General features: G+C 43.2%; 1 protein-coding gene across 3 annotated transcripts in view; it reads left to right on the top strand.

Moving 5' to 3' along the window:
• The first annotated feature begins 1,814 nt into the window (after positions 1-1,814).
• C13H15orf39 (chromosome 13 C15orf39 homolog) overlaps positions 1,815-27,852 on the top strand; it is a 44,385-nt gene continuing 18,347 nt past the window's right edge. For 2 of the 3 annotated variants that reach the window (XM_029574947.1, XM_029574949.1), the window contains exon 1: positions 1,815-1,961. The gene's annotated coding sequence lies outside the window, so the exon portion shown is untranslated. Of the gene's footprint in view, positions 1,962-24,935; positions 25,879-27,852 lie in introns of those variants that run through there. The other variant, XM_029574948.1, reaches the window with a different exon arrangement.

Below are 27,852 nucleotides of genomic sequence, written 5' to 3'. Positions count from 1 at the left end.
CCTCCTTCACTCAGCTATAAAGAGAAAAGTGCAGCTACCCAACTGAGAGGATGATGCAATCATCTTGGCACTAATAAAATGTTTGCTGGTTTTCAGCGCATGTTTTTAAAATGCCAAGATTGTTATTTCTTTTTAACTCCGAAAGCAGTAAGCGAATAATATGCTAATGCATCGGGAGTTAAAAAAAACATGTAAAATCTGTAAAACGTGCGTTCGGCACAGGTTGAATACCCATTTTAACTAGGGAAGAAGTGGGAGGCCTTCCTGATTGGCTATCGGGGTAAATGGCGGCAGCCACTGCCACCACTTACCCCGATAAATCCTGATTCATCCATCTGTCTTGCAGCAGGTCACTGCTACTTAGACAAATAAGTACTTTATCTAGCTAAGTAGCAACGAACCACGCCAGATAGCCGGCTAAGTACTGACTTATGCATCTGTCTGGCAGCTGCTTCCCACTGCCAGATGCCAGCACTTATTACCAGAGAGTTTTTTTTAAAGTTTTTTGAAACTTTCAAAATGTTTTTTTCATAGCGCTGGAAACTTAACTCCAGCTCTAACCAGGGGCTTACGTTTCCAGGGCTAAAAAGGCGTACTCGTCAGATGCAGTTTCTCTGCAACCGGAGGCAGGGCCGGTGCTTCCATTAGGCAAACTAGGCAGTTGCCTAGGACGCCAACATTTCAGGGGTGGCAAAATCACGCCAGTGCAAGGCATAGACGGGCACTGTGCCAGATCTAATACTGCTAAAAAAAAAAAAAAAAAGGAGCACTGTGCTGGAGCCACTGCCGCTGCTAGGACAGGGGGTGCATGACTGAAGGTTCGCCTAGGGTGCCAAATACTCTTGCACCCTGACTGGAGGCAATGTTTAACGCCTTTTAGATTTCCATGTGAGGGGCTAAGCAATACTCCGTTTTGGAAACACATGTTCTGCGTGCAAGACTCCTTGCTGCATTGGCAGCAAGTTTTGCCCACAGAAAGTACGTGTTGAAGTGCATGCAGAAAGGTGTGTCCGGCTGAACGCACCTTTCTGCATCAGCTTCTGAATTAGCCCAAGTTACAAACTTGTGAGCAGCAGTGCCAGGCATCAAGCTTTCCACCCTGGCCATTGTGCATTCTCTCACCCTTGATATACATTCAGAATTCTAACATCTTAAAAAAAAAAATCTGTCTAAAGTTGAGAGTACGACATTGAAAAGCGTTTTCTATAAACTAAAATTGTTTGCTTGGTATAGATGAGAATTATTTTAAGAAATGCTGTTGCATAATAGAATAATTTAATTTAGTTGTTTTTTTTCTTAATATTTCTGCTCCGGCCTCTTCTCGTCCCTCTGTGGAAATCATAAGTTGGGTGAGTTATCCCCCATTTTTCAGCTGATTCAACAAAAAAAGGGGGAAGTTATTATTTATGTAAGTGGAGACTAGAGGGAAGCTGAAGTAACGCGGCTTAACTTCGGTCCCCATGCCCGCACGATCGGTTCGGATCGCATTCGCTTTCCATTCCCTGCCCCGAAAAAGTTTATGCAGGGAAAGTATAAACTGGTTGAGCTGGTGCGTTTTATTAAAGGTGGGGGGGGGGGGGGGGGGGGGGGAGCGCCGCCGGCCACAGGCGCCTCCGTTTCCCGCGCACATCCGGCCCGCAGAGCGAGAAGCCGCGCTGCAGCTCTTTATATAGCGGCGCGCGCCTGCCGCCACCCTCGCTCTCACTTTTTTTTGTTTGTTTCCACTCCGCGGCAGGCGATTGGCTGCCGGGCTTCGGAGCGTCATGGGATCCGGCGGCACTTCCCCCCCCCCCTCTCCGCCTGAGAAGCAGCGCTGGAGCTGCGCGGGCTGTGTTCGCTTTCCCCCGGTCTCTTGTGCGGATTTGTGGTCGGGCGCTCCTTGGCTCTGCTTCCCCTTCCTCCCCCCTCCCCCCCAGCTCCCAGCGGTCAGGTACCAGAAGATGTCCTTCCTGCTCCCCCAGGTAAGGGTCAGGGACGGACGGAGCTCCGCGGGATCGCGATCACCTCCAGTCCCCCGTCCCCCCCCTCCCCCGGCTCGCTTTCTGGGAATAACTCAGATTCGACTTTATATTTGACTAGTGGTGGACGAAGCTGGTGGTTTTTACTTTGGAATTGCTGCTGCGAGAGAGGAAAATAAGTAAAGAGTCGTGGTTTGACCTTTAATGGTCAGCGATTGCATCAGAGATGATGGTTCTTTACTTGCCCGAGACAGATGCAATCTTATGTAGGGCTACGGAGGGGACTAGATTGGGAGGGAGATAGCCCCGGTTGGGGGTAGAAACCCTGAGTGCAGGAGGAGTAGATCAGACCCTCTTACTGGAGGGAGTTTGGTATTGTCCAGAGCAACGATGTTACCACCATGTGCTTTACAGTGCGGAATCTGCTCTTAACCCTCAGCAGCAGTCAGTTTGAGACAGTTTATGGTTTTTTTTAAGTAAAATGTAATAAAACCGGATCATTGGGGAGTTTAAAGCAGTTATAAAAGGAATAAAAGCATCGAGGTTGTGGCTAATACCCAAGAAATATGTTGCATAGTTCAGAGTTTAATTTTAGCTTAGATGTTGCTGAGCTTAGTAGGGTATGGCAGTGATGTTGACTAGTGCCACTTTTTACTAACACAAGCCATGGAAGCTGATTTACTAAGGCACACTAAAAATGTGATTGCTTGAACACAGTTTACAGAACAGCAATTGGGGCCTGTTTACTGCGATGAATTAACAACACATAGTAACGCACTTTAGTAAATCTGTCTAGTTAGTTCTGGCTGAATCACATCAGTCCTCCTTAATCCCTAGAGGTTGTTCTGTGCCTGGTTGGACAAGTTAGGTAAACTCCCAACCCTTATAAAGCACATTCCAGCCATTGTTTTCAATAGTTTACATCCACCAGCTTTATTGGCTTATTTTTATCGCTGTGATCATTAGTGTGACCTGCACAACAGCATACAATTGCTTTGGCAGAGAAAGAAGGTGTGCTATTGTGTGGGTAGGATAATTAACTGATATGCGAGACTCAAATATTTGCATATTTCTCCATTTATTTGCACCCACTTTCAGGTAAAGATATAATCAAGGGCTAGTTTGCTGTAGTAGCTTGAGAGTTGATTTTACTGCAAGACCTATTGAATCCCATGTCTATTTTTTTTGTAAAGTCTGCTGCATGTCATTAGTGCAAAGAAAATCCATATACTGCCTTTTCAAATCCAGAATAATCATTGCTCCTGGGTATATATAGATATTGAAAACTCATTACAATTGCTTTTACAGGTCTGCAGACCAAACCTCCTTGGATCTTGTTCAAACGTTATTCCTCTTGCGGTGGTTCTGGAAGAAGGCTGCTTAACGTCCTGTTTAGATACAAATTTCCAATAAGAGCTAATTCCTTGTTTGCATTTATTCAGTAGGGTCCAGTACAGAAAACATATTGAACAGTGCTCAGTTTTAAATCTAGTTTTTCCCTTCACTTCCTTCTCAGCATTTGAATATACAGTTCTCAGCATTTATTTTTTTGTGTATATGAAAAAATGAATTGTATACCATGTTAAAGATTATCATTCTGAGGTAAATTCTGATGCATAGACTGGCATAAAAATAAGAACCGTTGATATATTTTGAGGCAGCAGCTCTCTTTACTGAGCTTCTCCAGCTTTATTCATTTTCCTTCCCTGCCTCCCCTCTACATTTTGTTTTTATTTTTCCCCTGCCTTTAACTATTCTCTGTGTTTTCTTTTAGACAGAGAGCACATTTATCACTTGGCTATCCCCTTAACTTGGTTACAGAATGACCTGCACTACAGTTCCCTGTACTTATGTCTTTTATAGTTTGTAGCTAGACTTGCCCTGGTTCTCCCTGTAATGAAACTAAAGGAGCTTGGATCGCACCCTCTGTGGACATTGCAAAATATATCAGTTTTTGATCTGGACTCAGGCTGTTGCATACCAATGTATGCTAGTGAAATCTTTTAGTGAGTTCCAATTAAAATCACTTTTACATCCATCCATCCATACATATTTGACTTAAATTCATTGGCATGCAGCAGTATATTACACATACACTGGCGCCACCAAGTGCTGAAAAGATGACCTAGTAATCTTACATTTGGCTGAAGTGAAGGAGAAATTTGATCTTACTTGTTAATTTCCTTCCTTGAATCTTGCTAGATCCAGTCCAGACGCGTGGGATTAATCACCACCTACTAGCAGACGGGACTGAGGACACACCTTTTCCAGTCACATCATCACTTTATATATATATAAGATGATGCAGCGTAGGCAAAGTCCAATAACTTTTGTCAAAGCCACAGAAGAAAAAATACTGCCCCCCCCCCCCCCCCAAAACTGTTAACTGTAAAACCTGAAAACCCAGGAGGAATTCCTCCCAGAAAAAAAAGAGAAGAAAGAAAAGTACGAAAATAAAAAGGTCTACAATACCCGAGACCCACCACCAAGGAAATGCTGAACAGGGCATCCAATGACTTCTCCGGAGGGACCTGGAATGGGACGGTAGGATTCAAGTAAAGGAAATGAATAGGTATGTCCAAAATTTCTCCTTCCTGATCATCCTGCTCCACTAGTCCAAACGCATGGGATGTACCCAATCTTCTACAAATGCAGGTGGGACCAAGGACAGGGCTTCCCTGAGAATGCCATCTTCCATGGCTTGTACATCTAGTCTGAAATGTTTGGTGAAGCAATGTAAGGAAGATCAAATATCCTCCGGCCTGAGAGCTGAAGTTTCTGCCCAAAAGGAAGCCTAAGCTCTTGTAGAAAGAGCTTCCAGAGCCTGAAAACCACAGAGCAAATAGGCAGAATGTATAGTCTCCTTAATCCACTAGGACAAAACAACATTAAAGCTGCTTCCCCTTTCCAAGGAGCCCCAGCCTATCGTTTTTTCAAAAAGGATTTGTTAACGTCAAATAGCTCAGGAGAATACGGCAAACACCCAAGAAATGCAGAGATGTGTCCTTACCAAGGCATTCCCCTACAGCGAACACCAGAAGACAAAGTTGTTTAAATGAAAAGCAGACATGACCTTAGACAAAAAAGTGTTGGAACTGGCTGGAACGAAACAAAGTCGTTGGAAAACACAATGTAAGGATCCCTGCAAGATAAGTCCTGCAATTCTGACACACATTTGGTGGAGCAAATATCCATCAGAAAAATCATCTTCAACATGAGATCCTTCAGGAAAGCATGATTAATTGGCTCAAAAGGGGAACCCACCAGGGCTTTGAGAACAAGGTTAAGATGTCACTGGGACCTTAAAGGGAAGACAAATATATTTAATCCTACAAAAGGAAACATGGCACAGCTGGAAGACTGGGCATCCAAATGGCAGATGAAATTTAATGTGGACAAGTGCAAGGTGATGCATATAGGGAAAAATAACCCATGATGTAGTTACATGATGTTAGGTTCCAGGAAAAAGATCTAGGCATCATAATGGATAATACATTGAAATCATCGGCTCAGGGTGCTGCGGCAGTCAAAAAAGCAAACAGAATGTTGGGAATTATTAGGAAGGCAATGGTGAATAGAATGGAAAATGTCATAATGCCTCTGTATCGCTCCATGGTGAGACCGCACCTTGAGTACTGTGCACAATTCTGGATGCTGCACCTCAAAAAAGATATAGTTGCGATGGAGAAGGCACAGAGAAGGGCGACCAAAATTATAAAGGGGATGGAACAGCTATTCTATGAGGAAAAGCTTGGAGAAGAGATGGCTGAGGAGGGATATGATAGAGGTCTTTAAAATCATGAGAGGTCTAGAATGGATAAATGAGAATCAGTTATTTACTTTTTCAAATAATAGAAGGACTAGAGGGCACTCCATGAAGTTAGAAAGTAGCACATTTAAGACTAATCGGAGAAAACTCTTTTTCAAGCAACTCACAATTAAGCTCTGGAATTTGTTGCTAGAGGATATGGTTAGTGCAGTTAGTGTAGCTGGGTTTAAAATTGTTTGGAGAAGTTCTTGGAGAAGTCCATTAACTGCTATTAATCAAGTTGACTTAGAGAATAGTCACTGCTATTACTGGGATCTACTGGGATCTACTTAGTGTTTGGGTACTTGCCAGGTACTTGGATTGGCCACTGTTGGAAACAGGATGCTGGGCTTGATGGACCCTTGGTCTGACTCAGTATGGCAATTTCTTATGTTTTTATGTTCTTGTTATTATGGGTGGGAAGCCACCGAAACCTTCTGAATTTGATGCCTGTAGCAGGGGGATTGACGCTATCTGAACCCTCATAAAATTAGGTACAAGTAGATTTTCTTATGAGCCTTCAGCACAGTACATTTCACCATGGAAGAGTTCTCCTTTCTGCACAAGGTTGACCTTTTAAGGGCCAGATCAAAAGACAGAATAGAGCCAGGTTGTCTATGATAATCGGGCCCTACTGTAATAGGCCCTGAAGCTGTAATAGATGAAGAGGAGTTTTGACCTGCAGCATCACCAGATCCATATATCATGGCCTTCTTATTTATTTATTTATTTTATTTTTAATTTTTATATACCGGAATTCCTGTATACAATACAAATCAGTCCGGTTTACATGGAACGAAAAGATAGCCCTGGTCTGGGAAGTCAGATCAGGGTTTTTTTTACAAAGAACATTGAACAATAACATATAATCCATTCATAATACAAAGAACATTGAACAATAACAATAAATCCTTAAATATTTTCGTAATTTAATTAAAATTAGGCCAATGGCATGTTGAACTTAAATTAAATGTAAGGTAAATTGAAATTTAATTTTGCTTAAAATTGCATATTATTAACTGTAACACAGAATATTCCCAAGTTCAATCAGGATGTGGCGCTTAGTTACATTCTGGAGATTGGAACGCTTGCCTGAAGAGCCAGGTTTTTAACTTTTTTTTGAACTCTGGTAGACTGGGTTCGAGGCGTAGGTCAGGGGGGAGAGCGTTCCAATGGTGTGGTCCTGCAGTTGAGAGTGCTCTTTTTCTTAGTAATGATGTTGCTGGAGGGGCGAATAATGTGCCTCTGTAAGCGCTTCTGATGGGTCTGGAGGATAGGTGTGGACGAAGTTGAGTTTGGAGTGATATAGGTGCGATGTTGTGTATTGATTTATGAATAATGGTGAGGGTTTTAAAAAGGATTCTCTGTTTGATGGGTAGCCAGTGGAGGTTGCTCAGAATGGGGGAAATATGTTCTCTTTTATTGGTGTTTGTTAGGATTCTGGCAGCGGCGTTTTGTACCATCTGTAGAGGCTTGATACTGTTAGCAGGGAGACCAAGTAGAATTGCGTTACAGTAGTCGAGTTTTGAAAAAATAATGGATTGAAGGACGAGGCGAAAGTCTTTGAAGTGAAGGAGTGGTTTTAACTTTTTGAGGACTTGTAGTTTATAGAAACAGTCCTTGGTGGTGGTGTTTATAAAAATTTTTAAGTTAAGTTGATTGTCAAGCCATGCTCCTAGATCCCTGACTTTTGAGGAGAGATAAATGTTTAATGAGGAGGGTTGCGAAAGGCTGGGTGAGTAGATACGTGGGTCCTGTGAGATAAGTATCATCTCTGTTTTGCTGGAGTTTAAAATCAAGTTTAGGTTGGAGAGGAGTTGTTTAATTGGTTGTAAACAATCCTCCCAGAAGGAGAAGGTTTTTTGAATAGATTCTGTGATGGGTATGAGGATCTGGATATCGTCTGCATAGAGGTAGTGCGTAAGCTTGAGATTTGATAGCAAATGGCAGAGGGGGAGGAGGTAAATGTTGAACAGGGTGGGTGAGAGAGATGAACCTTGTGGTACGCCTTGGTCTGATAGGATGGGTTCAGATTCCTTATTGTTTATTCTGACCTTGTAGAACCTGTTTGATAGAAACGATTTAAACCAACTGTGGGCAGTGCCTTTAATTCCTATGTTTGATAGTTGGTCTAAGAGTTGTGAGTGGTTTACCGTGTCGAAAGCTGAGGATAAATCTAAAAGAACCAGTAGGTATGATTGTTTTTTCTCCAGATTCAGAAGTAAGGTATCCGTGAGAGAAAGCAGTAGGGATTCTGTGCTTAATGATTTCCGAAAACCATATTGTGCAGGAGAGAGAATGTTGTGCTCCTCGAGATATTCGGAAAGTTGTTTATTGACTGCTTTTTCCATCAGTTTGGAAATCAATGGTAAGTTAGCAATGGGTCTGAAGTTTGCTGGGTCAGTGGGAGATGCGTTTGGTTTTTTCAGTAGTGGTTTAAGAATTGCTAGTTTTAACTGATTGGGTACCGTACCTTGGGCTAATCTGGCTAATTCTTGGCTAATCTGTAGCAACTGGGTGACACAGGTTTGTTCTTGGGCCACTGCAGAATAAAGGCATTGTTCCCACTGGAGCTCCATTCCTTCTGGCGACAATAAATCTGCCATCTTGGAATTCTTGCAAGTTACCATCAGATCCATATACGGAATGCCCCACTGGTCTTCAATTATCTGAAAGGCTTCCGTGCTGAACTTCCACTCTCCAGGATCATTGGCCCTGCTGAGAAAGTAGGCCTGAATGTTTTCCACGCCCACAGTGTGAATTACCGAGATTTGTAGAAGACTCTGCCCACCAGAAAAACAGAGCTGTTTCCTGAGCCACTATCAGGCTCTGAGTGCCTCCCTGCCTGTTCACATATGCTACTGCTGTGTCATTGTTTGAGCATCCTGAACTGCCAATCTTTTCACTAGAGGAAGAAAATGTAGCAGGGCTAGCCTGATCACCCTGGTTTCTAGTTGGTTGCTAGACCAAGAGCCCTCCTCCTTGATTCAGAGACTTTGAACTACTTGACTGCAATAGTGGGCTCCCCAGCCCATCAAACCCAAATTCAAAATAACTATCATCCAGATCAGAGGCTTCAGAATCATTCTTTTTTAGAGATTTAAAGGAAATTATCCACTAAGATAAATTCTCCTTCATAGCAATCGGCAAGAACAGGCAAATTTTGTATTCCTACCAGTGAGACAATATAGATGCTTGAAGAATCTGCATATAAGCCCTGGCCCACGGATGAGATTCAGGGTAACTGCATTAGAATCCAAGAGCTGAAGGTAACCCCAAGCTTTGGGAGCCTCTTGAGAAAGAAAGATCTGCACCTGAGTTTGCAGATTGGTAAAAGGCTGCATCTGACCTCAGGCCATAGTTTGAGGACACCTGCACTAAGGAATAATTGCTCCGTACAACATCTAAGATCCACTAGTCTTATGTGATATAAGTCCACTCCCACTAAAGCCTTTGAAGGTGACCATGATGAAGAGGACCTGTCACCACTCACTGGGTCAACCAGGTAGTTCCAGAAGAATATATATCTTTTCTCAGCTTTCTGGCTTCTCCAAAGGACAGATTTGTTTCTCTAATTTTGCTCGAATAGAAGGAAGACTGTATCTTCTGGTTTCCTGGCAACTGCCATGGCCTCTGTCGCACTGGGAGGCCAGCTGACCTTTACCCTCAGGAAGATTCTCAAGCTTGATCTCCCACAAATCCTTGACCAATTTCTCCAAGTCTTCTCCAAACAATAACATTTTCCTTAAAAGGGAGTTTGCTGAATCAGGTGTTGAGCACCATATCTGCCACCTAGTGACATAGTCACAACAGTCTTCTGGCCACAACATCAGAAACGAAAGACCTAGAAGAAAACCTAATGAGGTCATCAAGCATCTGCCAAAAGCTGCTGGACCCAATGCAACAAAGCCCAAGCCACATATATATCTCACAAATGAAGACTTGAACAGCAAAAGCCAAGGAAACAAAAGATTGCTATAGGAAGGATCCTTGAGAGACAAGACCCCCCTCTAGCAGGGCAGTCACAGAAACTTAGAAATGTGACAGCTGAAAAAGACCATATGGCCTAACTGGTCTTCCTATTCATACAAACTAATTCAGCTTACAATTCCTATCACTCCCTCAGAGATCCCCTGTGTTTATGACATGCTTCCTTGAAATCAGGTACTCTCTTTGTCTCCACCATCTCCGCGGGGAGGTTGTTCCATGCATCTCCTATGCACTTTGTAAAGATATATATTTTCTTAGATTACCCCTGAGTCTACCCCATTTCATCCAAAGCCCGTGACCCCTTATTCTAAAGCCTCCTTTCCTTTGAAAGAGACTCACCTTTTGTGCATGGAGGTAGATAATTGTCTATCATATCTCGCCTTTCTTCAAGGGTATATAGGTTTAGATTTTCGATTCTGTCTCATGCTTTAGAACACTGACCATCTTAGTAGCCACCCTCTGGACCGACTCTAACAGGTTTATATCTTCTTGAAGGTGCGGTCTCCAGAACTGCACACAGTATTTCAAATGAGATCTCACCAGGGACTTATACAAGGGCAATACTACCTCCCTTTTTCAGCTGACCATTCCTCTCCCTGTGCAGCCAAGCATCTTTCTGGCTTTTGCAGTCACTGTATCCACCTGTTTGGCCACCTTAAGATTATCAGATACGATGACAGCCATAAGAACATAAGAAAATAAAATATGCCGTATGAGGTCAGTCCAAGAGTCCATCAAGCCCAGCACCCTATGTCCAACCCAAGTCACAAGTACCCTGCAAGTACCCAAACATTAAATAGATCCCAAGTAACTAATCCTTATTGATTAACAGCAGTTTATGGATTTCTCCTCTAGGAACTTTTTTTAAACCAAGTTACACTAACTGCTGTAACTACATCCTCTTGCAATGAATTCCAGAACTTAACTATGCATTGAGTGAAAGAATATTCTCTGATTTGTTTTTAAATGAGTTATTTGCTAACTTCATGGAGTATCCCTAGTCCTTCTATTATCTGAAAGAGTAAATAATCGATTTACATTTACCTATTCAAGTCCTTTCATAATTTTGTAGACCTCTATCATATCCCGCCTCATCTATCTTTTTTCCAACCTAAACAGACCAAATCTATTTAGCCTTTCGTCATAGAGGAGCCATTCCATACCCTATATCATTTTGATTGCCCTTCTCTGCATTTTCCCCAGTGCAACTATATCTCTTTTGAGATGCAGCAACCAGAATTGCACACAGTATTCAAGGTGCGGTCTCACCATGGAGCGATACAGAGGCATTATGACATCCACCTTTTTATTTGCCTATTCCCTTTCTAATAATTCCTAACATTCTGTTTGCTTTTTTGACCGCCACAGCACACTATAATGCCTAGATCTCTTTCCTAGGTGGTAACTCCTAAGATGGAACCTAATATTGTGTAACTACAGCAAGGGTTATTTTTCCCTATATGCATCACCTTGCACTTGTCCACATTAAATTTCATCTGCCATTGGTCCTCCTGCAATTTTTTCACAATCCACTTGAAATTTAACTACTCTGCATAATTTCGTGTCATCTGCAAATTTGATCACCTCACTCGTCGTACCCCTTTCCAGATCATTTATAATTGTATTAAAAAGCACCGGTCTAAGTACAGATCCTTGAGGAACTCCACTGTTTACCCTTTTCCACTGTGAAAAAGACCATTGAATCTTACTTTCTGTTTCCTGTTTTTTAATCAGTTTGCAATCCACAAAATGACATCGCCTCCTATCCCCTGACTTTTTAGTTTTATTAGAAGCCTCTCACGAGGGACTATTTTCCAATGCCTTCTGCTAATTCATATTTACTACCAGCTATCACATCTATCAGTTCATCTTTGTCCACAGGTTTATTCACCTCTTCAAAGAAATGTAGGAGATTTGTGAGGCAAGACCTTCCCTTGGGTAAATCCATGCTGGCTGTATCCCATTAAACCATTTCTATCTAAATGTTTTGTGATTTTATTCTTTATAACAGTTTCCATTTTTCCTGGCACTGAAGTCAGGCTCATTGGTCTATAGTTTCCTGGATCATCCCTGGAGCCCTTTTTAAATATCGGGGTTACATCTGCCACCTTTCAGTCTTCAGGTACAATGGATGATTTTAATGATAGGTTACAGATTAATTCTAACTAATAGGTCTGCAATTTCATTTTTGAGTTCTTTCAGAACCCTGAGGTGGATACCATCCGGACCAGCTGATTTAATGCTCTTTTGTAAATCTGCCTTACTGCATTTTCCAGGTGTACCGTGATTAGGGTCAGTTCATCTGAATTGTGACCCTTTCTGGAACGGGCATCTCCCTAACATCCTCTTAAGTAAACACCAAAGCAACGAATTTTATTTAGTCTTTCCACGATGGCCTTAAGTGTTCCTTTAACCCCTTGATCATTCAACGGTCCAACCGACTCCCTCTTAGTTTTCTGTTTTGGATATATTTTTAAATGTTTTTATTATAAGTTTTTGTCTCTATGGCCAACTTCTTTTCAAATTCTTTCTTAGCCTGCCTTTCCAATGTCTTACATTTAACTTGCCAACGCTTATGCTCTATCCTATTTTTTTTCTGATGGATCCTTCTTTCAATTTTTGAAAGAAGAACTTTTGGCTAAAATAGCCTCTTTCACCTCACTTTCTAACCATGCCAGCAGTTGTTTGGCCTTCCTTCCACCTTTTTTTTTTTATTTATAGTTTTTCAGTTTACAATTTGTTAATCATTACATTCAATCTTCATTGAATTGCAAAATCTCACACACATATCTGCAATTACAAGAAAAAAGAAAAAAAGAAAAATTTCAAGGACAATACTCCTTAGGATATACATAATTGCATAATATGTGGATAATAACTTAAATAGAAACCATATCTCCAGGAATATTAAATATACATCTGAGATAGCAAGACAAATTCAAAGGAGAAAAAGAATTCTGGAAACATTTAAACAGCTCATTTACAGCTGGCATTTTAATATTCGCCTGCACTTTTAGGGTTCAACTGGAGATGAAGCAAGTGGTTCTCGTAATGCCACAAATTGACGCAGCTGATCTGACTGAATAAAGCTAAATGACTCAGTTCCCCTTTTTATTATACACCGACAGGGGTACTTTAACAAAAAAGAAAAACCTAAAGCTATAACTCTTTGTCTCAAATCTAAAAATTCACGCCTCTTTGTTCTTGTAATTGGCGCAAGATCTGGAAAGATCTTTATATTCTGTCCACAATATGAGATAGGAAATTTTTGAAAATAGACTTTCATAAGGCTACTAATATCTGTTGATGTAATAAAGGAAACAATCAAAGTTTCTCTGCCTAACACTTGTATGGCAGAGTTTTCTAGGAAACTCGTAAGGTTAGCTGGGATAGTCAAAGCTTGAGCAGAAGTTCTTTTCACAAAAAAGCAAGAATTTATAGCAAGCATATTATTATTATTATCGGAAAACCCAAGAACTTCTGCCAAAAACCTTTTAAAAGAAACAAAAGGAATTTCCCCTGCTACTCTTGGAAAATTTACTATTCTTATATTCAGATGTCTAATATTATTCTCCATTATTTCTAATTGCCTAGAACAACCCAACTGATCTTTTACCATAACTATACTCAAATCTTGTAGAGATTTTATTTTCTTCTCAGCTTCCCCTATTCTATTTGTTACTTCAGTTGTCTGTCTTTGTATCCCCGCAAATGTTTGCTGTAAGTCAGAGGATACTGAGTCTATTTTACCTTCCAGTCGATTAACAGTAACACTTAATCCATTTACTAAATCCCAGATTGCCCCCAGAGTTACCCTATCTGGTCTTAAATTTTTTTGCCTGCACAGCACCTGGATCCTCAGGGTGAGAAGAATCTTGTTTCTCTAATTGAGGGACCCTTCCCTCTACTTCCACTGAGTCCAGTATGGAGCTTGCTCCTCCAGTAGACAACAATCGCTTTACCTCTTCGGTATTTGATGTTGCTGCATCTCCATTAGCGCCACGTTGGGCGTCATAACGCATGCGTTATTTATCACATTGCGCAACACAAATGCAAATTTTTTAAATTTAGTCAAACGCCGGAAATAACTACACCTTTTTTCCTGGCATTAAGCTGTGCGATATGCCCGAAACGAAATTTGCGATATTAATCACAAATTCTATTTGGGCTGGGAGAGGGGAGGGGGAGGAGAGAGAGACCCTCTGGGGTGGCACACATAATTGTCATTATTTATATTATAGTAACTCGAGGTTAGGTTTTGGTGGTGGACTAGGGTTTTGGGGCGGTTCTATATGCATAGTCAGACATACGAACAGCACATTGCACATCAGTGAAGAATGGATGTGATTTGGAATGAGGAAAGATACACAAAGATGACTTGTCTACAATGTTCTCTCGCCATAGCTTGATAGTACCCAGGTAGAGATGCAATTTTGTATGGCCGCTTGCTTGTGTGCACAAATGCCGGCTCTACCCAGTAAGTGGAGGGATTTTATTAGATACGCATGCCGACAATTACCAGTTCCTCAGTCTGTTCCCAGTTCGCCCAGGAAAGGCTAGGACTTCCTAACCCCTCTAATTTACCTTCCTCCCTTTTCCCCATTAGCCCTGACCCTTCAAACCCTGCTGACTAGCCCTGATTTTTTTTATTTTAAAATGTACACACCATCCATAGCAGAAGTACAGTTACACGATAGGGGACCCCAGCGCGAGCTTGTGCGAGTAATACATGCATACTTCAGGTTACAGACAGGGAATGACCATGCCCCACCCAGACTCCGCCCACTCCCCACTCTTTCTTTTTTTACTTCCCAATTTGTGCACGTAGCAGGAGATATGTGCCTACTCGGGCGCCTCTTAAAAATCCGGCTGGCGCGTGCTAGCCCAAGACACTTGCGTATCTCGCAGGTTTGGCATGCGCAGGGCTTTCAGTATCCGCCTGTAAGTATTCTGGGGGTAACAAGAAACTGACTCATCAACAAACTGACATTGTAATGGAGGACAAGAGAGATAAGACAGTAATGAAGAGGGTGGCATGGAAGATTCCTTCAAGGATAAGCGGTGACAGGGCAAGGCTGGGTGGGGCTAAGGAGATTTGTGTATACATTTATTTTTAAAAAATGAATAAACCGCACAATCTAAAATGCTCAGCACTGTACAGTCAAAATGTACATAATGTAAAATAAAAGATAAACTAACAAGATAATTATACATGATATTATTAGATGAAGATAAGAGATGGAGAAGCTTAAGAAAGCGCTACATCAGGGCAGAGGCCATGCTGGTGACTAGAGGGTATTAGTGCATAGAGATGGAGGTCAAACGAAGTTAAGGCAAGGAAATTTGAGGGACAGGAGCCAGACAGGTCATCAACATGGACGTTAAAGTCCTCAAGAAGTGTTGAGAAAGAAGAGTCAAATAAGAAAATAAGCCAGGAATCAAAGTAGTGAGGAAGGGAGAGGGAGAAAACAGATGACAGTTACCCAGAGGGATAGGTGAATGGTTTTCCTGTCTTATTGGTATGTAATAATCTTGTCTCTTCATACATAGTACAGAATAATCATATGGTACTGACAATGTTATTAGCAAAGCCATTCTTGTATTTTCTCCTTTATCACTGACTGGTTTTCTGGTATCAAGCTTTTATCTGTTGGTATAGGAATGACCCACATGATCACAAATTCTTCATTCTCTGCAATTGCGCCAAGGTCAAAATCAGGGGTGGAAAATCCCCAGGCAAGTGAAACAATTGTCGTCATGCCTATGGTAGGTCCATACCTGAAACAAAGTACCTGCAATGGGACTGGCCCGCGTCTGAAGAGAGCCATTGCGATCTGGGGTTACTCTCCTCGCCTGCTCCTCAAAGAGCCGCCTTCCCCCCAACTCTTTGGAACACCTTTCCAAGTCCACTGATGGAAACTCTGCCGCTGTTCGCTCTCGCAGTCTGGCACTCCCTGGGCACCTGGATCCACCTATACCCATCAAGCATGTCTGTGGGCCCACTATAGCAGCTCTACCTGTGTAATCCATTCCCATAATACCCACACCACCTTCAGGCTGTGTGCTAATCATCCTTTTTTGATTGGTACTTGCCAATCGGGCAATATTAAAACAGAGAAATGCACGTACATATATTGGAACATGGTAACAGAATTAAATTAGTTCAAGCCTAAAACAAGGCTGTCTTTGTGCATCTTTCATAAGCATTCATAATCCAGTTACCGTAACATAGAAATGAAAATATCAAAAATAAATCTTTCATTCACTCCCCTTGTTCCTGGATTGATGAGATTTTATACACATACTTTTATGTATACTGTATTACGAGAGAGAATGAGATTCTGACCTCACAGGTCTATAGAGGCTGTGACTAATGAACACAAATATAGCTAGAATTGTCAATTCAGTTGTATGGCACTGTAGCTAATTTATATAGCATTTTAGATTTAACCATATAATAGTTTCCTTTGAAACTTAATTATCTGTGCTAAGTAGACTGCTTCAGGAAAAATCAATCCTCTCCCTCCCAACCCCTCTCGATACTACCAAGGATAAATATGAACTTCAAAAACATGAAGCTGAAGTCTGGGATATAGACCAGGAAGGAAAGTCTGAGAATAGAAACAGGAAGTGAAAGCCCCTGTCTGCCTTACAGGAATCCTGATGTCACGGTGCTTTCACTTCCTGTTTGTTCTTCCATAGCTCAGGGGGAAAGAAGTGAGATAGATAACAGGTCAGGCTGGGAGGACTGAGGCAGCAAGCAAGCAGTGGTTCTCCATCCTGACCTTGGGACCCAGCCAATTAGTTTGCTTTTAGGTTATCTACAATGAACACGTCTGAGGAATATTTGTATGTACTGCCTCCATAAGAGGCAAATATCTCTCATGCATTTTTGTTGTGGCTATTATTTATTTAATTTATATTCCGCCTTTCAGGCACTTTGAAGTGGATTACATTCAGGTACTGTAGGTATTTCCCTGTCCCCAGAGAGCTTACAATCTAAGGGGGTCATTAAATAAATGAAGCATTCTGGGGCAGATTTTATAAATCTGCGCACACGCGTACTTTTGTTCGCGCACCAGGCGTAGCCGCGCGTATCCATTAAAATCCGGGGTCGGCGTGCGCAAGGCTGCCCAAAATCGGCAGCCTGCGCGCGTACCCCTTTGAAAATCTGGCCCTATGTGTCTATGGAGAAGTGCTTAGTAAATAGGGTTTAAGTTTGTACTTGGAGCAGTGAAGGAAGACGGAACTGGATGGGTGAATCCTGATGGCTGGGTTGAGAACATTTTGAGGGAGGGAAAAACAAAGGGGGGGGGGGAGAGAGAGAAGGTGAATATGTGGGAGACAGGAAATGGAAAAGCAAGCGAGAAGGGATAGACACCATGTAGTGTGCATGGGGTCAGACACAGTGAGGGTCATTTCCCACAGGACACTTGTTTCGTCCTACCTCACCCTCCCCAACCCCTTATACATCTGTGTGTGTCCAGCTCATGTTATACCTTCCCTCCAGGGCTGATACTAGCACTTTTAGTGCCCTGTGTGAACAAATGCTCTGCTACCATCATTCCCCATTTTGTTTAGATTCTGTCCTGAGCCCACAAAAAAAAAAAAAAAAAAAAAGCCCAGCTCCCTCAAGCATTCTAAACTTTAAATTTTGACCCCCACCCTCATCCCAGAACTCAAGGGTCAGTGCAAAGGGTATTAGATGGCCTAAGTGAACCTTACAGTCTTGTGTCCCCCCTCTCCCTCCTTTATGGCTCTCGTTACGCAATTAAATATTTTGCATGTATAATAATAGATTTTACATGAAAAAAGACATTCTAAGTAAAATCTTCTGAGGTTAAAATATCATTTACAACAACATGCATTACTTTTGTACCAACCAGAAAACCCCGTACAAAAGCAAAAAAAAGAGACTCTTGGAACCAATATGGCAGGAGTGACCAACCTTTCACAAGTTGAGAGCCACAAAACCAGTATTCAGAGGCAGAGGACTGCCAGGCCTTTAATGAGCGGGCAAAAGATGACCCTGCCCCCCACAGACAAACAAAAGGCCAACTCTTTCTCTCAGACACACGGACACACACTCTCTTTCTCTCAAACACAAAATAAATAAAACACAGATACTCTCACAAACACACACACTCTCTCTCTTTTTCTTGGACACAAATGCACATTCTCTTTCTCTCAGACACAGAAACACACTCTTTCTATCAGACAGACACTCTCTCTCTGACAGACACACATACATTCTCTTTCTCTCAGGCACACACTCTGATACAGACACATTCTCTCTTTCTCTCAGACACATACATATAGGGGCAGATTTTAAAAATTACACATGGGGGGTACATTTGTGTGCGCGCTACCTGGCGCGCACAAATGTACACCCGATTTTATAACATGCGCGCGCTGTCACTTTCATAGACACACGCATACAGAGGCACTCACACACATGCACTCTCTCAGATCACCATCTTCAGTTGCCATGGGATGGACTTTGGGGAGGGCCCCTGCCTTCAGCCCTCATGGGATGGGTTCTGGGGCAGCCCTCATCTTCAGCTGCCACAGGATAGACTCTGGGGCGGCCCCTGTCATTAGCTGCCGTAGGATGTGTCCCGTGGCAGCCTAACATTTCTCTTCTGCGGCGGCCCTGTCAGACCTCATTTTTGACCGCTGCGGAATGGGCTCTGCAGTGGCTCAGCTGGACCTCACCTTTGGCCACCACGAGATGGGCTTCGTGGCAGCCCCAGCTGAACTTCCCCTTTGGCTACCGTAGGATGGGCTCTGTGGCGGCTCAGCCATACCTTGCCTTTGGTTGTCATTCAGGGGAAGCTGGACATTTATTTATTTGATTTGTATTCTGCTTTTCAGCACTTCAAAGCAGATTACATTCAGGTACTGTGGGTATGAGCTGGCTGCTGAGAAAGGGGAAGACTGCAGAACACAGTAGGCAAAGGAGATGATCAGTGGGTCAGGCTAAATTTCTCTTGTGAGCTGCAGTTTGTGCTCCAAAAAGCTTCAAGCAGCTCACAAGACGTCGGTTAGCCACCCCTGCCAGATGGTAGTAAGGACTATTGTAATGAGTATTATGTGTGGGCTTGGTCCTCAGGATTTCCATATCATAAAACTCTGATACCAAAATAGCACTAACAGCATACAGACAGCAATGACCCTTCATTTGAAAAAGCAACACTGCAAATATTATACCAGATCTTAAAACACCTATACACCATGTATTAGGAAATCAGACCAAGCCAGGCTGCTATAGATTCCTACACAGAAATTATAAACTAGTAGAATACCTCATCTTGCTCATACATGCAGAACACAGACAGACCCTCACCAAATACAGAATAAAGAGACCATAAAGTACAAATAGAAATGGTAGGCAAAATGTGAACTGGAAACCACAACAAGCCAGACCTTGTATGCAATGCAACAATGGAAAAAACAAACATTATCATTTCTCAATAAAACAAACAAAATCAAGAAATAAAAACCATCATAATAGTAAAACCATACTAATAAAAAGAATAAATATTTCAAAACAGCTGATAAATAGAATATCCAATAATTAAAAATCATAACTTTTTAAAAATTCCCCAAACGCCAATTTTCAAAACAGCAGATACATCAAACACTGAATAATAAAAACAAATAAGGATAAAAAAAAAAAAATTCCCCATTCTCCATACCTGGGAACTTTTGATTTCCAGTCATAGCAAAGTTGTCATGGATTACTAGGGTGGCGAAGGGGGGGGCAGGCACAAACTTTCTACTCTCTCTCTCTCTCATTTACACACACTAACACATGTTTATTCTCTCGCTCACACACTCCCTCTCTCACAAACATGCTGTCTCCCTAATTTTAATCAAATCTGATATACTACCCGTCTCAACAACTCGTACGTGCACTCTCTCCCATACACACAGGATGGGCTCCACAGGTACACTGCCTCCTGGCTCCACAGTGGGTGTCGACCCTTCTGGTTCTGCCATGGGACTCCCACACCAATGAGAGGTATGGCACTTGTGAACCTAGAATTAGGACCCATAAGACCAGCGTGCAATTTATGGGGCACCACAGGAGCCATACGCTAGCAAAAAAACAAAAAACCAAGACAACTGCCACCAGCAGTACTGAGCAGCCAGACGTTGTCTGGCTCTTATCTTGCCACTGGAGAACTCAAGTTGTCCTACTGATGCAGTGATACTGCCCCCTTCTGCTCTCAGCTTCTCTATTAGCTGTGTGGATTTGGCACATCTGTAGTGGCAGCAACGGCATGCAATCGGGATAAAAAAAAAAACGCTGCAGGGGTCGGCATCCGCTTCTGTGGGAATGGCTTAAAAGCTGCCGGACTGCTCAGAAGACAGCATCCACTCCAGGGGCTGCAGCCCAGCACCTTCTTGATTCTTCCATTCTTCCTGGTCCACTACCATGAACGGACCAGGATAGGCGTCGCGTTGTCAAACACCGAATCTGCAGCCCACCAAAGCCAGCTTTCCTCCTTCCCGCCGGTGTACCGCTCTCTGCAAGCTCACGGTATGCACACCCACTAGGTGTACTTTTCAGGGTTTCAGCCCCAGTTTCTCCTCACATCCTTAGCAGGAGTGACTGACCCCAACTTAGGGACAGATTTTCTGAGCTCTTTTCCCCCCATAGACACAAGAATGGGAGAAAAGCCTCATTAATCAGGCCCTTAGAAACAGGCAGTTGTAAAATGATTTATTGTCTGTCAATTATCCAAGGCCAATTTGGAAGCTAAAGGTATTTATCTAGCCCAAGACAGAAACTGATTAAATAAATAAAAGTTTAATCTCAATGCTACAGACACTGCAGCGGAGAGCTACAAAATAAAAGGCAGGCATCCTTCTCATACCTCTTGCAATGCGCCAGAACTCGTCTACAAGCAGGTCCTGTAAGGAAGGCAGGATGGTGGTCCAGGAGGTTATGTGCATTAAAATGACTCACACAATGAAATGAAAGGACTCTTCCCCTCTCCTTGCCTAATTAGCTAAATCGAGTTCCCACAATACCCCTTCCTAGGGAGAGGATGTGCTTCCCAGGAAAGAGACCCGAGTGCACTGCTGAGGGCCAGGCCCCATCCTATGGGGCACAGAAGATGTAACTTGATGGGAGAGAGTCTCTGCCCCGCACCCCTTGCTACGTTTTTCGGCAGGACAGCCCAAAATCCCTGAGAGAACAAGAGCTTTCCAAACCTCGCGCCTCTGAAGCCAGCTTCTCCGGGCTGCAGCTAAATCTCAGCGCCATGGGCTTTTAAGCTTTGGGTGGTGCATTGAAATAAAAATTGAAAAAGCCCACTTTTAAGCTGTGCAGTTCTCTCGGTCTGAAGCAGCGGTTCTCAACCTATAACCACAGCAAACTCCTTTTCCCCATCCCTTTATATGGGCTGCTGGGGCCCACACCCTCCCTGCACACATTTTGAATTGTAAAAATTAATAACTTATTTCAGTCATTGTAATGAACTAATCTTACCCACGGAAATAGATACAACATGTAGACAGAAAACTGTTCTGGTTCTTTCTTTAGACAGCAGCGAGGAGGATGACTTTTCTCCTTTCTTGCTTTTTGTGTCTCCTGCTCCTTTTGGTTTTCACTTCAGGTCAGAAGTGGCCTCTTTTGGGCTGTGGTGCCAGGAACCACTATTCACAACTACTTTAGGCGCTTTTTTCCCCTTATTTTCTACTCGCTCCTAACTCGGCCTAGCCACTGCAGAAACAGTCCCTGGCCAGGGTCCACAAATCTCAGTCCCCTCTAAAAACCCAGCTAACGTGAACCTGAGACGGTAACTTTCAAACATCCGAGCGGGCGTCCACGTGTGCACGTCTGTCAGCTCGTGTCCAGAGATGCGGCCATTTTATAACACATGCGCATATATGAACCTACGACGTAAAATCAGCTGTCCATGTGTGCGCAATTTTATACGGATGCGCACCAATGCTGGCACTACCGCGAAAGTGGGGGGATTGTATTAGACAAGAGCGCAGACACAATTACCAGTTTCCCCAGTCTGTTCCCAGTTCGCCCAGGTAAAGAATAGGACTTCCTAACCACCCTAGTTAATAAGCCTCCCTTTTACCCCCAACCCTTAAAACCCCGCTAAACTAGCCTTTTTTTTTTTTTTTGTTTCATTACTTACTCGCCATCCATAGCAAAAACAGTTATGCGGTAGGAGACCCCGGCAGGCTTGTGGAAGTAAATATTTACGCACACATTTCATGTTACGTGCCTGGCCCACCCATATCCTGCCCACGCCCTGCCCCCTTTTCTTGCCTTTTCCATTTGTGCACATACCAGGAGACACGTGCATACTTGGGCACTTCTTAAAAATCTACATGATGTGCGCCAGCCCCAGATACTTGCGTTGTCTCCTGGCTTTGGCATGCGTAGGGCTTTTCAAATTTGCCTGTAACTATTACCATTGAGCAAACCCTGAGCCCTTCTCCTCCAGGCGCTATGAGCACTGTCTCCACAGCATCCCGGCCAGTCCAGGGCGCAGTACAAGGCCTAGGAATCAAAGCCAGCTCTTTCACATGGCAGTGTATAGCACTTGCCACCAGCCCAGCTCTCTAGTTGGCAGCAATAAGGTAGATGGCTTTTCTCCTTTCTGACTTCTCCATCCTTGGTGGTAGCTTACCCTCTGGCATCTCCCTCTGGTGGGTGGGAAGGAGAAGAAGGCAGAGGAAGCAAACCTAAACAGCAGTGATATCGCTGCATTAAGCTTCCAATAAAGCATTGGGATAACCTGAATAGATCAGGGCAACAGTCCTAACAAGCTGTGACATCTGTTGCCAAAGGATGTGATCAAGGTAACGGTCACAGCTGGATTTAAGAGAGGTTTGGACAAGTTCCTGAAGAAAAAGTTCATAATACATTATTAGCCAAATAGACTAAAGAAAGCTATTGCTGTCCCTGGGAGTGAGTAACAGAAATTAGATGGACTTTATGGGTTCTGCCAGGTACTTGCGACCTGGATTGGCCACTGTCTGAGACAGGATGCCAGGCTCAATGGACCTTGATCTAACCCCAGCATGGCAATTCTTATGTTCTTATGCATCAGCCTTTTAAGAAGGTGGGGATACCTGCATATAAGTACCACTGTTAAAACCCAAACATCAACAGTCATGGGGAGGCCAGATGGACACACAAATTTTGGTGGCTGTGGGGATTATTATAAAATTTGGAAATAAAACTTGGAAAATGAGCAGGGGGGCTGGATTAAGTATTGGTCTTGAAGAATCAAAGAGGGTTGGAGTTACCAACAATGGAGCAGCTCTGGCAGCCACATGCCATAGACTAAAAGTACTTTGTTACCTTTATGTTCCTGCTCCCTTAGAAATTTTAAATCGATACCAGGCAGTCCTCATATCCATCAGCCACCCAGCTATCTACATTTCTAATAATCAAATCACCAACTATGATAGCTAACCTAACCCTTCCCTCCTGGGCGGTAGCCCTGGGAGACTTGTCCTCAGTGTGAAAGGATGCATCACCTGGAGAACAGGTCCTTGTGATAGGATCACTTCCTGCTACACCAGGGTAATGTTCTCCAACCAGGAGACCTTTCTGATCCAAGGCAGCACTGGGACTGCCAGACTGGATTTTGTCTAAATATTAGACTTCAATAAGATGCTTGTCAGCACTTTTTCAAACAAAGATATGACTCAGAATTTAGTTACAACAAATATAAATTTAATATTTCATATCTTTGGAAGCACAGATGCCCTCCTTCAAGATAGGCAGAGCATTTCTGTGTCTTCCAGTGTCTACTGGGAGAACTGGAACTTTCTTCCATTCTCGCCCAAGCCAAAGTTCAGGCCTGAAACTTTTCTTATCAGGGCCACCTACTGGAAGAATCTAGACACTGGCCTCCCAAATTCAGAATGCTGAAAACTAGAATATTCTCTTCCTCTCTGGCACACATTGACCCAGCCTTATACCAGTACCATTGATAGAAACAAGCAAATTCCTTTCTGGGAATAATTAGTAAGTGAACACACATTTTTGTGAATCATCTTAGAAGTTTATTTTCCCGAGCTTGCAAGCACGGGTGCCGTACTGGAGTAGGCACACCTTTACCCCACTCTGCAGTACATTATATACCTTTAGCCCCTGTTTCACTCCCCCCTTTTAGTTCCTATTCCTGCCCCTGTGGTAAGCCCCTTGCTCTTTTTTCCTTTTTTCTTTGTTCCCCTGTTCTTGCCACTTTTGGAAGGAGTGTCTTCTTGCCGTTTCTAGACTGTGGTTTTCTTTGTTTATCTGTATTTTGTAAAAAGCTTGTGCAAAAACTGGGGGGGAGGGAGGGGGTAATGGGGAGAGATTAAATTTTCTGTAGCAGATGCAGTTTGTGGTTTGATAATAGAGGCAAAAAGAAGAAGGGAAAGTGAAGGTTCAAGCTGTCAAGTGTTTTACGGTAGCAGCTACACAAGAGATGAGCAGCATGAATAGAACCATTAAGATTCTATTTGTAATCTCTCACTTGATTACTGAAAGAGCAACACCCAGGGTCATTTCTCACACTGGGTCTGATTTTAAAAAGCATTTACATGCGTAAATCTGGGTTTTACACATGTAAATGCACTTTACTCGAGTAAGTGGGCTTTTGAAAATTGCTACAATATATGCCATTGAATCGTCCATAGGATTTATTCGCATCAGTGCACTTTACGTGAGTAAATGGCTTTTGAAAATTGCTACAATAGTAGTTACATTTATGCGCGTAACACCTTTGAAAATTACCCCCACTATGCACTTTCTATAGTAGGAGTGAAGAGAAACCTTCATGTTTCTTCTTCCTGTATTCTTTTTCCTTCTACCTTTGGAGCGATTGGGGGTGGGGGGAGGGGGAGGCTTTAGGAAAAGGGCTGTTTTTTGCGGGGAGGGTTTAATTTGAATGTAAATTTTACATACTCAGTGGTGGAACGCCCCCCGGATTAAGTGAACAAAAACTTATCCAAGACGAGTAAAAAAAAAACGGAGATGCAAGAAGAACCCCCCCTTTTTTTTAAGTGACCCTCGCTGTCCGGTAAGAGATAATAAGAAAGGGGGGATGCTGAAGGTCTTTTACACCTTTAGAAAATAAAGTTATGAGGCGGGGGCGGGTGCTCGCTGTAAAACGCTCCGTCTCCAGCAGGGGGCGCTGCGCCTGCCTGGGAAGCATTCCCGGAGAGGGCCCCAGAAAAGGAAGGAGCCGCGCGGCACCGGACCGTTAACGGCTCGCTTCTCCTCCTCTAGGTGGGAGCCGGCTACAGTTTTTCCCGGGCTCGCGTAAAGGGAGGAGGAGGAGAAATAGATCGGGCAGGGTAGGAAACGTCCCTGCTTTGCTCGGGAATACTTTATGCTCCGGTTCGCGGTCTGCAGCCATAGTTCTCGGGGCGACGGGACACCGGGCGGCACGTGCTCGGGGCAGGGTAAGAGGAGGATCGGGCGATCGAGCCAGCGGGCTTTTCAGATGAGATACCGGCGCGCGCGCTGCCCCTGCTTGGCCGCCCGGGATCGCGGTCCTTTCTCCCTTTTCACTTTATGGGGGTTTTTTTTGTGGAAAGGAACCCAGCGGAGGGCTCGCGCCACGTTTCGCCGGCTCCGGGAGCCAACTTTTCCGAGCGGCGCTAAACGCAGCACAAACTTCCCCCCCCTCCCCCTGCTTGGAAGCCGTGAAGGCGTTTGCTCGATGTCGGGGAAGCTCGAGCGCCTGCCGGGCACCTATGCGAGGCTCCCCAATCGGGCGCCGCGTGCTTTCTGCGCGCGCGAACACGTGCCCCCCCCCCCGCTGTGCCGCGCTTCACCTGGATCACGCGGACAGTGCGAGCCGAGCCTGACGCGGGAAAGGAGTTAGAAGGAGAGCGGCTGTGATTAAAGAGAGGACGTTTTATAAATAAATATTATGCACACACAAAAAAAAAGGAGGAAACCGTGACTGAAACGAAAATAGGTAGCAAATAGCTGGAAAGAGGTAACTTCTTCATCTGAGGAATCCAGCTAACGAGTGCTGCTTCAGGTACTGACTGGCAGAACAGCAGGAAGCAATATGGAAACCTGAGTTACAAACGGTTACCTTGAACTTTCCTGTGATTTTGATTTCTTAAATAAGATTGATGGTAAGCGTGAGATGATGTATGTAAGCCCATAGTTTGGTTATAAGGGTTTGCTGTGCATGTAACATTCAGCCCAGAATGTAAAAATTCATCGTTAAAATGTAAAGTGAATTATGAAAAAAAAACCATAACGTTTATTTTAAACCAGTGAATCTTGGGGGTCCCGTTTTCCATGCAAACAAAATGCTAGTTTTATTACTTCAGATGTCAAACTGGAGTACGAATAGGCAAAAATGTTCCATCTGAATTGCAATGGCTCATCTCAAAATTAACACTTTCAGCTTGCCCTTTGGCTGTTGCTGGATGAAAAAAGTACTTTCACATTTTTCAGTTTGCCCTAGTACGGGTTTAAATTAAAATGGCCATGTCACAAATAAGTGTGTTTTTGTGGGGTGGGGGGAGAAGTATTTATACATTTTATTGATTGTAGAGCTATTCTCATATTCCTTTTGAGCCTCACTCCCTTCAGTTCCCTAGTGAGAACAACATAAGACTTGCCACACCGAGTCAGGCTAAGGTCCATCAAGCCCAATATCCTGTTTCTAATACTGCCAAGCCAGGTCACAAGTACCTGGCAGGATCACAAGGGGGATGTAAGCTGAAGGGAGGGAGACTCAGGAAATGCTAGGAAATGGTTTTGGAGATGAGAGTGGTGAATACCTGGAACAGAATTCCAGTGGAGGCGATAGAATTCACAGAAGCTCGGGATAGACACAAAGGGATTTTAGTGTCGGGAGGGAAGGAGTAGGATATGTGGCAGCATATTATGTTGGCACAAATGGGAATACTCAGTGGATCAAATGGTCCGTGGCTCTTCCTGCCAGCCATGGAAACTTGATTGCTTGTGGGATATTGTTCTTTATCTGGGTCTTTGTTTTCTACTATCCTGGGTAAATGAGCATGCAATTTTCCCATATTTATTCTAACATCCAGTCCCCTGCCTGCTTTCCCCCCCCCCCCCCCCCCCCCCCCCCCCCATGTTTTACCATCAGGCTTTGTAATAATCTAAACCAATGGTTTTCAACTCAGTCAGCATATTTTTAGGATATCCATAATGAATATGCAAAAGAGAGACCTGCATGCACTGCCTTCAGTCTATGCCATGCATATTCATTGTGGATATCCTGAAAATCAGATTGGCTTGGTGTGTCCCAAGAACTAGGTCCAGAAGCACTGAGTTTCAGCTCCCTGTGGCCTTGCTGAATGCTACTCTGCCAATCTGATCTTCTGTTTGAGTAGCTGTCAAACTTTCTTTTGTTGCACATGGGACTTCCAAATTGTTTCCAGTTAATCTTGAATTAACACATCCCTTTCTCTTTTTGCTCTGCCCCCTTCATTTATGAGACTTAGTTAATTATATATGCATGAATGCACTTAATATGTGGAACCAAGTTCAGTTATGGGCATGATCCAGCCTTCATGTGCCATCTGCTGGATTCCACTCACATTGTATTAACAGCCATGACACAGTTCAGCTCAGTTGCCGAGTATTGAAATATTCTTAAACTGACTACAAATTAGAGAGATTTGGCTTTCAGGTTTCCAGAATATTTTCACTATCAGTCGTAATATGCTGAATCACATCTGGAGTCACATAGTTGTACTTGTAGAAGACAAAGTGTGTTAATTATTTGATGAGAGCTTAAGTCTTTACTTTTTTTTTTTTTTTAGGCTAGGTTTTTTAAATAGCATAAGAATGTTTTATGTGCTGTATTTTCAATACAAATGAGACATGTTTTAAGACTTTTTTTCTTTTTAAGGAAAAATGACTTCTATATTTCTTTCTTTTAAACTGCAGATTTACTTTTTTTTTGTATGCACTGGAGAAATAGGGCACATAATTCATGACTCTGACCGTTCTTGTCATTGATACGTGCTTAGCCTTGCTGCACTATGTCTCCCGATCTGCAGTTGTAGTGTAGGTCAGGCCCTCCTAATGTTAGGTGCATATCCTTAAAGGGAGCTGCCAGTGAGACT

Source organism: Rhinatrema bivittatum, chromosome 13 (assembly GCF_901001135.1).
Source record: "Rhinatrema bivittatum chromosome 13, aRhiBiv1.1, whole genome shotgun sequence".
NCBI classification, from domain to species: domain Eukaryota; kingdom Metazoa; phylum Chordata; class Amphibia; order Gymnophiona; family Rhinatrematidae; genus Rhinatrema; species Rhinatrema bivittatum.
This window is presented reverse-complemented; position numbering and strand designations above follow the sequence as displayed.